General features: G+C 40.3%; 1 long non-coding RNA gene across 3 annotated transcripts in view; it reads right to left on the bottom strand.

Annotated features, from left to right (window-relative positions):
- LOC129441930 (uncharacterized) overlaps positions 1 to 12,569 on the bottom strand; it is a 145,880-nt gene that overhangs the window by 65,139 nt on the left and 68,172 nt on the right. Inside the window, exon 5 of one of the 3 annotated variants that reach the window (XR_012360283.1) lies at positions 9,105 to 9,558. The exons of the other annotated variants lie outside the window; for them this stretch is intronic. This is a non-coding gene — a long non-coding RNA (uncharacterized lncRNA). Of the gene's footprint in view, positions 1 to 9,104; positions 9,559 to 12,569 lie in introns of those variants that run through there. 3 annotated transcript variants of the gene reach the window in all.

Raw genomic sequence — 12,569 nt, 5'->3', positions numbered from 1 at the left:
CATAAATAGATGGCAGAATAAATGAATCACATGCCAGCTGGAATTGATTTTGGTTAAATCGTCACATAATAACAAGCAAGACTTAAATTAAAGACGTGAATAATGATGAAACTGAGCTGGTATTATGTTATCTGTAACGTTTTATATTTCAAGGCAAAGTATAGGTCACAGGCTTTGAGTTCAATATAAAGTAGAATGTGCACTACTTCAGGTATTTTGAACCCGTGACTATCCTCAAACTAACTCAATCAATATCTCTTTGAGATCTCACAGCCGTCCTCGATTTGATTATCTTGAAGGATATCAGCGAGACGACTAAGCGCTCACAATTTGGTGACAAAGATATAATGATATCGAAAATTATCTTCAACAAGTATTGTAAAGGTCAGGGTAATTACACGCCAGATAGAAAAACAAGCCTGACCCCGAGCAATGCGTACAATTCCTCATTGATTTTCTATAGACAAAGAGGATTTAATAAATTTAGCTACTGTAACCAGACCAGGTGGTCAATCATTGTCCTATTTTCAAAGCCCTTGATGAGAGATGTGGTACATCAGGGGAAAAATACAGCATTGTTCTACTTAATTACAGCATGTCAGAGACAAGAACATATTTGCATTTTAAACAAGCACTTAATCTGATTGGAGGACAATTGTTATAAATTTCATTAAATATGTGGAGGGCAGCACATGCTGCCTCTCTCTGCAGTACAGATCTGGCTGAAATAAATTTTTTACTGTTTAAATTTCATATTCTTCCAAAACTCAGTATAGTTTGCGGATCCATTTTATTTTTGGACTTTTCTTATCAATGTTTAATTGCTTTTCCAAGGTCTTTTTTTCTATGGGTTCAAATGCTAGATATATATACACAGCACCGATCTGGAGAAGGAAGAGAGAGAGAGGGAGATCCGAAAGCGCGTGGCATAAAAAGTAAAATAAAAAATCAAGTGTGTGCCCTAACAATTTATGACCATTTTCTCACAATTTCCTGCAGTCTATTTAAAGTGGGCTCGGCTGCTTCCTGCATATCTAACAACCTCCTCAGTGTCTTTATCTACAATTCCTCTTATTTACAGATGGCTGGTGGAACAGCTGCTCCAACACTTGCCCCGAATCCATGAAGTGATGTTTTGCAATATACCATTTAATTTTTAATGCTGATATTCATTTCTCCTTCAAAACACTAGAACTTCCATGGAGAGGCGCTTTTGATGACAACTACACAACATCCAATAGACTGGAAAATTGTGGAATTAAAAGAGATAAACAGAGTGATATCAAGCAAACAAACCAGAGGGTAAACACTGGGGAACTTTACACAGTAAATATACATTCTGTGCATGTGCAATAAGGAGACCACAGAGAGGATGGGTTTCGTTCGGTGTATGGGGTTCAACAAACAGCCTGCATGCTTATTTTCGAGTATTTAAAATACAATATGGATGAATACTATTCATGACTCTACAAAAGAACAGATTTTATAAAAACAATGCACAAAAAACCTCCTTAAGTACATTGTCAAGCTAAGATAAAAGAGATGTACAAAGCGAACCAAATTCGAAAAACACAGACAAAGTAACTATGCTGCAGAGAGCGAGAGAGGAAGCACCAGACAGAATCTGAGCACCTGTCTAACAAAAGTGGAAGGCTTTCGAAAATGAGCAATCACACACACGCACTAGAGAGGCCCGATGCCATTGTCACCAGCTTGTTCTTCCGTACCCCCGCCATGACAAAAAAAATTACCAAAGCAAGTTGTGATGCACCTGCATCTGCTCATTCACAGTGTGAGATGGGCTGGATCAACGCCAACCCTTCCTACTTCATCCATCGCCAGAGACCGTACATATTGATTTGCAATACAGCATAATAGGCCATCAGCTTAATTATTACTGAAGAGAGCGCATTGTTCTCCAGCATTATCGTCTTTCCAATCTCAGAGAATTGCGCGGAAAAAATGAATGACTCATGATGCCTGCATTTGCATAACTTCCCAACAATGCGGTTCATTGGAGTTTGTTGAAAACGGCTGCAAGTGTATTTGTATGTCTGCGTGAAGTTGTAAACATTTTTGCTCCTTTTTCTGTGATTATCAAAAAGAGAAAAAGGATATGGAGAGAAAAAGTAAAGGAGAAGAAAAGGAGAACTCAGATGATAAAATGATTCATACATTGTACATGTTGGTTGCACATCACAGGAAGTTCAGAAGTAGACTCCGTCTAGAAATGGGCAGTGGGTGGAGCTTCAAAGAAAGGGTGCATGAATCAAAAACTGAGAGTGAATTTAAGATGTGTGGATAAGACAGACTACTGTATATATTTGATAAGGAAACAATCAGACAGAAAGAAATACATTTTTATGAGGGTGATGATTCAATGTGAGTATACTGTAATCGTGCATATTCCAAATGAATAAAGAGAATAGACAGTCACTTCTAAAATATTGTGTGTAAAGCTTTAATAAAACATGTCGTTCGTGTACATGTTAACATCATATATAATAAACTGTATTTTTTTACGAAAAATGCTTATAAATCAATACACCAATACATAGTCCTTTGCTGTTAGTATATTAAATTAATATTTTTAAAGGAATATGCCGACCTTTTGGGACTTTAGATTATTCAGAGTACACTCTTAAGAAAAATGGTTCTATATAGTACCAAAAAAGGGTTCTTTAGCTTGTAACGATAGCAGCACCCTTTTTGGTACTATATAGAACCCTTTTTTAGATGGTTCTATATAGAACCTTGCCTTGAAAAAGTGCTAAATAGAACCTGGTGCTATAAAGAACCCTTTCATTTATCAGGAGTCAGGAGGATTATTTTTTATTAGTCTTTTCTTATTTATAGCACTTTATAAGGTTTAACAGTTTAAAAACAGAATTGCAAGAAATCAGAAAAATACTTTTATTTTCACTTTTTAATTACATGAGATATCATACAATAATAAATATGTGCATTAAAATCACAATCAGAATAAATATATGAATTATTATGCAAAAATAACAAATCACTACTCAAATAAGATATGGATTTTAAATAACAGCTTCAATAATAAATAAATGAACAATAAAATTTGGCAATTAAAATCATTCTAAACAGACAACAATTACATGAAATCAATAAAATCATGACATGCAACATCAAACATTCAAATTATAATAAATCCTGAATATTAACATATTATGACATTACATTCAGATGTATACATTTTACAGTAGCACAAACAGATCGATGATATAGAATACAAATAAATGGGATGTTTATAATGCATTATTATTACATACCTTTTTCTTATCTGTGCGTGCCAGAACTCTGACGTACCCACCCTTAGCCTAGTTAGCACAAAGACTGGAAGTAAATGGCTCAAGCTAGCATACTGCTCCCAATAATTGACAAAATAACGCCAACATTTTCTTATTTATACGTTGTGATTTGTAAAGTCATAACTTGTACAAATAACAAGGTCACATGAGACACAGCCATCTTTTAATCGTATACATACTTGGAACTACATTTTCCAAAGGCAGAGTGATAAACGCAACACTTGCGCAAACTCTCTGCTCCTAACCACGGGGCTTCTCAGGTGCTGCGAGCAAATCACTTCTTCCAAGTAGCAGTGCTTCGCCTTCTGAGAATATAGTTCCCAGTATGTATACGGTTAAAAGATGGCTCATATGACCTTGTTATTTTTACAAGATGTGACTATACAAATCACAACATATAAATAGGAAAATGTTGGCGTTATTTTGTCACTTAAGCCCGATTTATGGTCTTGCGTAAGCTCTACGCCATAGGTTATCCATAGCTTGTGCGTAGCCTGACGTGCACCTCGCAAAATTTTTAACAGCGCGTCAGTTCTATGCGGACCACAATCGATGCGATTGGTCCACCAGAACCCCTCCCTTCAGGTAAAAAAAAACTGTGTCATAGGTATTACTGTTTGCGATGGTGAAAACAAAGATGGGCCAAGTTGAGGAGTGATTTAACTCAAACTGCAACAAAAGTCGCTGTTTATTTACTTCCATCATAGCTGGTCTTCTCAAATCATACAAAAGTTGATGTTTCTTCTTTGTTTGTGGGTTAACTTTTTTTTAAGCTGCTTCTTTATTCATGGTCGCGCTGCTACTGTGGTTACACACATAGATACTACCAGCAGTCTGCGCATGTGTTTAAACGTCAACGCCGACGCAAAAGTGAATAAATGAAAACCAACGCAGAACCTACGCTGTCCCGGCTACGTCGTAGGACCTACGCACAACTATAACGAGCCCTTTATTGGAAGCAGTTTGCTAGCTGGAGCCATTTACTTTTGTGCTAAGCTAGGCTAGCGGTGTGTGCATCAGACAGAGTTACGGCACACACAGAGATAAAAAGGGTATGTATGGACTTATCTAACTCTGGAGGAAACGGTGAATAAGCTAATGTCCCAAAAAGTCGGTGTGTTCCTTTAAGTATTCAATTCACTCTGTGTCACACTGTTTTGGACTTTGTTTGTAGTTCGCACCCTGGCAAAGTACATTCAAAGAGGACTTAAAGTGAGCTGGCATCCGATACAGCCAATTACTACCAGTGGAATACGATTGCTGCCCAATGTGCCTAGTTGCACAAATAGACCTAAAGAAAGAAGAAGAGTTTCATCCTCTTCATCTTCGTCAAAAAACGGGACTCAACCATTCAAACACGTAACCTTTGTATTACAAGCCCAGATCTTTAACCACTAAGTAAACCCCTCTCTTTAATCATCAATGCTAATGACATGTCAAAGAAGAGCCGGGGTTGCTGGGATTATTCACCAGCCTGAGAGTTGCTGCTCACCGTTTTTCAGGGGCATGAGAATGTTTTTCAACCACTTTTCACGCTCTCGGAGATGTGACTTGGTTTGCCCTCTTTTATTTTTCTTATTTATACCCATTACTACTTTTATTTTTTTTGCATGGCTAGGTTAACTGAGGTTACTCTGGGTGAGATGTTAAATGCCTGTCAAATGAAGAAACTGCATGAATTTACTGTAGGCTCTGTATGAGAAAGCTGGGCGGCGGTATTTCCCAGTTCGAGAGCAGTCCTAGAATATTGAGTGGACATGTTTTAGTGTGGTGTAGGTCCAGTGGCCAGGCCCTCCACTCCATGTTTAACTGAATCATCGCACCTCTCCGACTGGTCTGCTCTGGAATGCATGGGACTGTTTGCGTTGGACCAGCACGTATGTGGTTTTAACCTATTTCCTTGCACCAGACACAAGAGTTAACTCATAGCCCCAACAAAATGCCACTTCTTCCAAACAGCCGGATAAAACTGCTGCCGCAGCTCGTAAAATGCGATTCAAACATATCGCTGGGGAAACCAAAAACAAGCAGAGCTTTATTATTTAAAAAAGAGAAAAGGACTCACTGACCGTTAAAGGATTACTGTGCATGCTGGGTTTCTGCCTCTGGTTTCGCTTATGTTAGATATCAAAGGCTTGTTTATCAGAATCAGGGTCATTTGCAATGTCTGCAGTGTTTTCCTAAGCACACATTCTTCTAAAAGCACATCTGAAGCTTAAGGACTACATGGGAGCTATCGAAGGTGGGTGAGGAGGAGGGCCACATCCCAAGACAAATTTGCAGCTCTGAGGACGCGACAGCTTTATTCATGTCAGCAAACAGTGTAGCAATCTCCCAGAGAAATGGGCTTTGTGTCTACGGGGGTCCCAGCAGAGCGGCCTCAGATCTCTCCAATCTAAAGCTTGGTTTGTGAACAGAAAGCACACAGAACAAGCAAGGCCAATTCTCAGCCTCCCCGGCCCCCCCTCCACTTACTCACCCACCCACCAGCACCGCCCACCGTTTACCCACAGCACTGTTTTCTGTGGCTGTCTTCGAAGTCCATGACAACTCCAGCAATGAACTTATTCTTAAGAGGAAAAAGTTGGTTAGAGGTTTAACTGCCAGACAGGTAAAACTTTTGGGTGGAGAAAGAGATATACTGTGAAGATTTGTGATAGATACAAAGAGAACACTGTTTGAATAGCATATATTCAAAGCTCAGCCAAGAAAAGATGATATAGAGGTGCAAATTTATGCAAACTATGCATATTATCTGAGGTTTAAAGCTAAATCATTTTGAATAGTAATATTTATCTAAACAGAAATGTTGGTTTAGAATTTTGTTTTTATTCAGCATTATATATATATATATATATATATATATATATATATATATATATATATATATATATATATATATATATATATATATATATATATATATATGGCGGGTAACGTTATCAAATTACTAGCTAATATGGTGAGTTATTTTTATAATTCATGTTCAATCGTTAATTTCTTTGTAAAGCTCACGTAAGTCAATTCTTTAGCGCAACTACTCAAATCATAAAAAAGTAACCATGGTATACTAAATACAGCATTATTGCACAGCATCTGCGCTAGAGATGTTCATATTGACTGGTTAACCGTTAACTGAAGGTAAGAATTTATCACTGATTAATATTATCAGTTAAAAGAAAAAATATTTGTTAAAGGACAAGTTCGGTATTTTACACTTAAAGCCCTGTTTTCAGATTGTTTATGATGAAATAGAACGGTTTTGACTGAAATTTGCACATATGATGCTGGCCCGTGAATTTTCGGTTTCTGTTGTATCACAATGGCTGCATAGGTGCACTGGAACAATTCTTCCTAAAATGCATTAAACTTTCGTTTACAAAGACGTGAAACTCACCGAGTGGTCAGTGGTATTCACTGATATTCTCACACAAAAATCGCTGCAAAAGACGCTTTCCAACAGGTGTTTTACTATTTGTTGTAAACTTGTGGACCTATTTTTCCAAACGCCTCACACCCAGATATTCTTCCGCTGAGAGCTTGAATAATAGACTCCAGCCCAGTTGGTGGCGATAATCCGCCTTTGCCAATTGCAAGAATACAAAAAAGGTTCCAGGCGCGGAGTAATACCGTACCTCACAGCACATCTAATACAAGTCAATGGATTTGGACAAAACTACGATAAAAACCTGTTTGAAAGCATCTTTTGCAGCGATTTTTGTGCGAGCATATCAGTGACACACTCGGTGAGTTTCACGTCTTTGTAAACGAAAGTTTATTGCATTTTAAGAAGGATTGTTTCAGTGCACCTATGCAGCCATTGTAGAGGTGGGAGCTTTGATACAAGAAACACCCGAAAATTCTCGGGCCAGCATCATATGTCCAAATTTCAGTCAAAACCGTTCTATTTCATCATAAACAATCTGAAAGCATTGCTTTAAGTGTAAAATACCGAACTTGTCCTTTAACGCACGCGTGTCGACACGTGCCTACAGACATTTCACCACTTTTCTATACTTAATTTGTGAATGGTCTGTAAATGACATTATTATTGCTGCCCTGACTGTTTGGTAAAGTAATCATTTGTATGAGAAATCATTTGTACTGCATATGCGTCCGTGCTTGAGTATTGTATGGTTTGGAAGCAGCACAGGGACACACGTGTGTGCGCAAGATGACGCAATCTGTCTCCGTCTCGTGCACTTCTGGACAGACCTTCGCTGATCACCTCTGTCCTAGACCCTGACCATAAACATCTCTATTTTTGCCCAAAAAGAGAAAGACGATGACGCAAAAGACAATCCGCCCTCTTTGGATATTAATCCTCTGGACTGATGGCGTGCTTTTTGATAATGTAATGTTGAATGAAAATTTTATATGAATCCTAGTTCTGTTGTTACTGTTGTTGCTGCTGTTTGCATGTTCAAATAAATAAAATGTTTGTATTGTTTTTACCGAGTCACAGACTTCTGTCAACTGTATTTTTACTCAATGACATTCTAATAGTAAAATCGATAGTCTGTTTTTTACATGTACGCGAACGTAAGCGCACAGTCAAATGCACAGCCTTGCAAAGTATAGTTTATTTGACTCGTACGTGTACACAAACGTTCGAAGCATGCGCACTGCGACAAAATGCAATGCATCTCCTGGGCTACATACTACATTCTGCTGTGCTGAAAACTTTTTGTTTTACTTGTTGATTGTATTTAATTTTACATGTTGATATGTTTTACCATTGTTTAAAATGTTAAAAAAAGAAGCCAAGCTAATATAAAAATATGTAATAAATAAATAAATATTAAAATTGAGGCTATCAATAGAATGTGCTTTAGTGAACAACTCACAGACTCCGTGCAGGCAACTGGGTACCATGTTGGAGACCACTGCTCTGAAGGTACAGGATAGTTTCTAGTGTTGCGCTCTACCAGCCAATCAGCTTGCACATTAGCGTGACTCAAACTGATTGGCATAGCCAATGATAATGCTTTATCTAAAAATGTCACAGCGTATTATCAGAACTAAAACAATCACCCATCTCCACCCACAGCTCCACCTGCCTAGATCTGTTTACCGGGGGGACATTATGCCTATTGCTCCGTTCAGACCAGCCGTAGTAGAGGCGTTCAAGCGCGAGTGATTTCAATGTTAAGTCAATGTAAAGACGGGTTGGCGCGCAACTGGAGGTCTCGCGGCGCGAATGAGGTGTTGAGCGCGGCGCGGTAGACGCGATTCCCCCTCAATCGTGCGTCTAGTTCGCGTGAATGCCGCAAATTGAGGGTTGCCGTGGTAAACGCGCAAGTTGAAAAATTTGAACTTTGGTGGAAAAACGCACCAATCAGGAGCTTGCTCTAGTAATGACCGGAGTACAGGAAGCAAGTGGAGTCACAGAAGTCCCTCACATGACGCGAATTTCAGCATGAATGTCTCAATGACTAGAATTTCACACGCGAATGAAGCGAGTAAACTCAACTGTTAAAGTGGCAAACTAGGTGCGGTAGACGCCTTAAACGCAGCTGGTGTGAACCCACAGTAACACTGCAGCAGAAACCTTTGCAAGCTTGCCGTACCTTGTGTATATTAACAGTAGCAGGTCTTCATAGTTGCTCTGCAATTACAGCAGCAGTGTAAGCAGACCTAAACCATACTGTAGATTTGCTTTTTGTAAACTAATCAAATTGTTGGCTTTTCGAACAAAGGCAAAAACCCAAAAACAGGGACTCCAGCCAAAGTACAGAACATTACAAAATGTTCTATCACATGGTAGCCTACCTATTTATACGCATGCTGGATTTTGTGGTACATCATTCCATTGTTGTATCAGGCAGTCTGATCAATCTTTTGTAAGAAGTGCTCTCTGATTATACAGGATAAATCTAAACCGAGCGTCCTGACAATGCATGAATTGTCAGATATTTTAGCCTGAAAGGATAAACTTTTCCATCACTGACACAAAGGAAGTGAAAATGCTAAGATGCTAGAAGGACTAAAGCAAAAGAGGTTTGATATGACAGATGAATACTTGAGCTGCTGTCCAGATGGAGGAAGAAGGAGAGAAAGGAGAGAGTCTCATCAGTGGCTTTCAGGCTGGATGTTTTATTATTACTCATCTTTTGTCTGACACTCTGAAGATCCTCCCCACTCTTGAGGATTGCTGCTGATGCCAGGTTAGGTGTGCCAAGTGGTTTTCAATTCAAAATTACAGTTCTTTTTCTCTGTCTCGTCACTGGAAAAAATGTGTAATGCATAAAGTCTTAACAGAGCAATATGTGCAGAACAGACCGCAAACGTCTCTCACTGCCTAACTAAAACAATGACAATTAAAGGAGAGAACCATATCACATGACCACATGCAGTGATATTCAAATGGATACTGTACAGCTACTGTAGTAACTGATCTTAGCAAAACAGTAAGTTGTAGGTTTGATCCTAGGAAGCATACATACTGATAAAATGTGTAGCTTGAACTGTAAGGCACTTTGGATAAAAATGTCGGTCAAATATAAATAACATGTGTCTAAATAAGTAACACTATATATATATAATGTGTTATTGGCGGGGTCTTGATCCTGTACTGTAAAAAATGCAGCATTTTTGTCAATCAACATATGAAGAGTTTGATTCCAAAATGCAATAAATCCTTTTTGACTAATTTCTGTAAAAATGTGTTTTCCAAGAAAATGACAAGATGAAAAACATTATTTTCTGTTACAAACATGCATATTGACATTCAGTTGACTAGTGGTATACACTGATTAAAAATAAAATAATATTGGATTTTGCGTAAAATTAAGATTTTACTTTTTAATACTGACCAGATACAATACAGATTTTGATGGTAACTATTTCTTTAAATGGCTTCGTATATTCAACCTTGGTCGCACGAAGCGCCAGATCTGTAGCCGCACGTAGTTCAGAGAACTCCGCCGAGTCGTGACCTCCCGCGTGCAGATCCCTCAGAGCCTTAGCCTGGTGAACCTGCAGCAATGCCATGGCATGCAGGGCAGAGGCTGCCTCCCCACAAGCCTTGTAAGCAGCACCGGACAGCGCCGAAGACTGCTTACAGGCCCGCGAGGGGAGAGTAGGCTGGTCCCGCCAGGAGGAAGCGACACCGGCCGGACACAACTGCATCGGGACCGGGCGCTCCACTGACGGGATACCAGTGTACCCCTTGGCATCCCCACCCTCGAGAGAGGTGAGAGGTGAAGGCTGATACGGCCGGTTCCGGGCGGAAAACGGGGTTTTCCACGACCGCGTCAGCTCTTCATGCACCTCGGGGAAGAAAGGCACCGGGGGCGAGGACTGAGAAGCCCTGGCACCCCCGAAGAACCAATCATAGAGGCGGGACGGTTCAGGTGGGGGAGGTTTAGTCCACTCCAAGCCGACCGCCTCCGCCGCCCGAGCGAGCATGGCTGCCATCTCGGGGTCGAACGCGGAACCCGCAACCTGGCCCGAAGGCGGGAGCGGATCCGGATCCGGATCGACGTCCGAGGCTGACAACCCCCCCTCCAACGTTACGGTGGACATCGCGTCAGGTGGAGGCTCAACAGAGCGCGAGGACACCGTAGAACACGGGCCGCTCGTCTCCATCGGGACCTCCGCTGGCAACGGATCAGGGCGCTGGGAGCTACTGGACGAACCAGCAGACCGACCCAGCACCGTTATACGGAGGTCATCCTTCGCAAGTTTGGTAGCTGCGCCCTTAGCAGCACCAAACTGGGAAGGCGGGGGCCGTTGCCGGAGGAACGACACCCGTCTCCGCAAATCCGCCATAGTCATACCCTCGCAGATGGGGCATGAGCTATCACGCAACGCTGCCTCTGCGTGCTGGAGCCCCAGACACGAAAGACAACGCTTGTGGCCATCCTGGGGGGCGATGAACACACCGCATCCAGAAACGGAGCACGGACGGAAATCCATCTTTAAAAAGACGACCCCGACCGTGACACGAATGAGTGGCTGTCCTTAAAAAGACACAAAGCTCAAACGTGCTGCTCTTTCAGGGAAATCACTCTTTTGTGCGAGCTGGTGAAACACACAGGGAGAGGCAAACGCACTCACTCGAACTCAAGTCCTAAATTAAAGAGACAGAGAGAGAGAGAAAGGGTGGAAAAAAACACTGCGAGCCTCCGCTGAGGTGTCTTTGCCCAACCAACTTCAGCAAGCTGAGATATTTTCTTCCCACACAGAACAGGATCTACGAAGATCAGATGAAAGCTTCTCGAGAGCAGATGTCTGCCGGCTTCGAAGCAATAAAGCTGATTTGGTATTATGCACCTGTGCCTTATATACGCACCTGGCGGGGCGGCGCCGGCATTATGCAAATACCTGCATGCCAAGTTCATTGGCGTTTTTGATAGTTCTCGAAGTAGATAGGTCACCCGCGAAGCAGTTCCCAATTCGTCGGTCACGACGTGACGTCGTAGTGACCGACTGAAAGGGAACTTAAAACAATAGGTTGAATTGACTTGCAAAACCCAGTTGTTTTAACTTTAATGCTGCATTTTTTACAGTGTGTACTTCCTTTGGAAGCTAATGGCAATGTAGAAGATATGAGCGTAATATGTTTTAAGACTGCCCAAATTTATTCTTACCACGAAACTACTTTTACAAATAAAAATTGAAAAGAAGTGCATCAGGAACAAGCCTTTTTTGCATTTATTTAGAAAACAAATTAAATATTCATGTAATCTTAATCAGTGTTGGGGAAAGTTACTTTTAAAAGTAATGCATTACAATATTAAGTTACTCCCAAAAAAAAGTAACTAATTGCATTACTTAGTTACTTTTCATGGAAAGTAATGCTTACGTTACTTTTAGTTACTTTTGCGTTACTTTTTCTTGGCTAAAGCTTGATCTCTTTCAGGCCTTGCAGGTGTTTTTATGACTGAAAAGTTCTGCATTCAGAAATTGCATATTTCATCACAAAAATGTTTAGCTCTGGCCTGCCATCTCAGTTTCTGACTCAAACTGTTTCCACACAGGCACAGAGAGTGCATACGTTAAGTTTAATTCAGTACATATTTTTAATCAAATTAATTAAACTAAAAAAGTAACTTGAGTTACTTTTTTTGAAAAAGTAACTCAAATATTAATGTGTACATTTAAAAAGTAATGCGTTACTTTACTCGTTACTTCAGAAAAGTAATATTATTACGTAACTCAAGTTACTTGTAATGCGTTACCCCCAACACTGATCTTAATACTAGTTAAGCCTACCATATACTAAAGAACAGC

This window comes from Misgurnus anguillicaudatus, chromosome 21 (genome assembly GCF_027580225.2).
Source record: "Misgurnus anguillicaudatus chromosome 21, ASM2758022v2, whole genome shotgun sequence".
In the NCBI taxonomy this organism is placed as follows: domain Eukaryota; kingdom Metazoa; phylum Chordata; class Actinopteri; order Cypriniformes; family Cobitidae; genus Misgurnus; species Misgurnus anguillicaudatus.
This window is presented reverse-complemented; position numbering and strand designations above follow the sequence as displayed.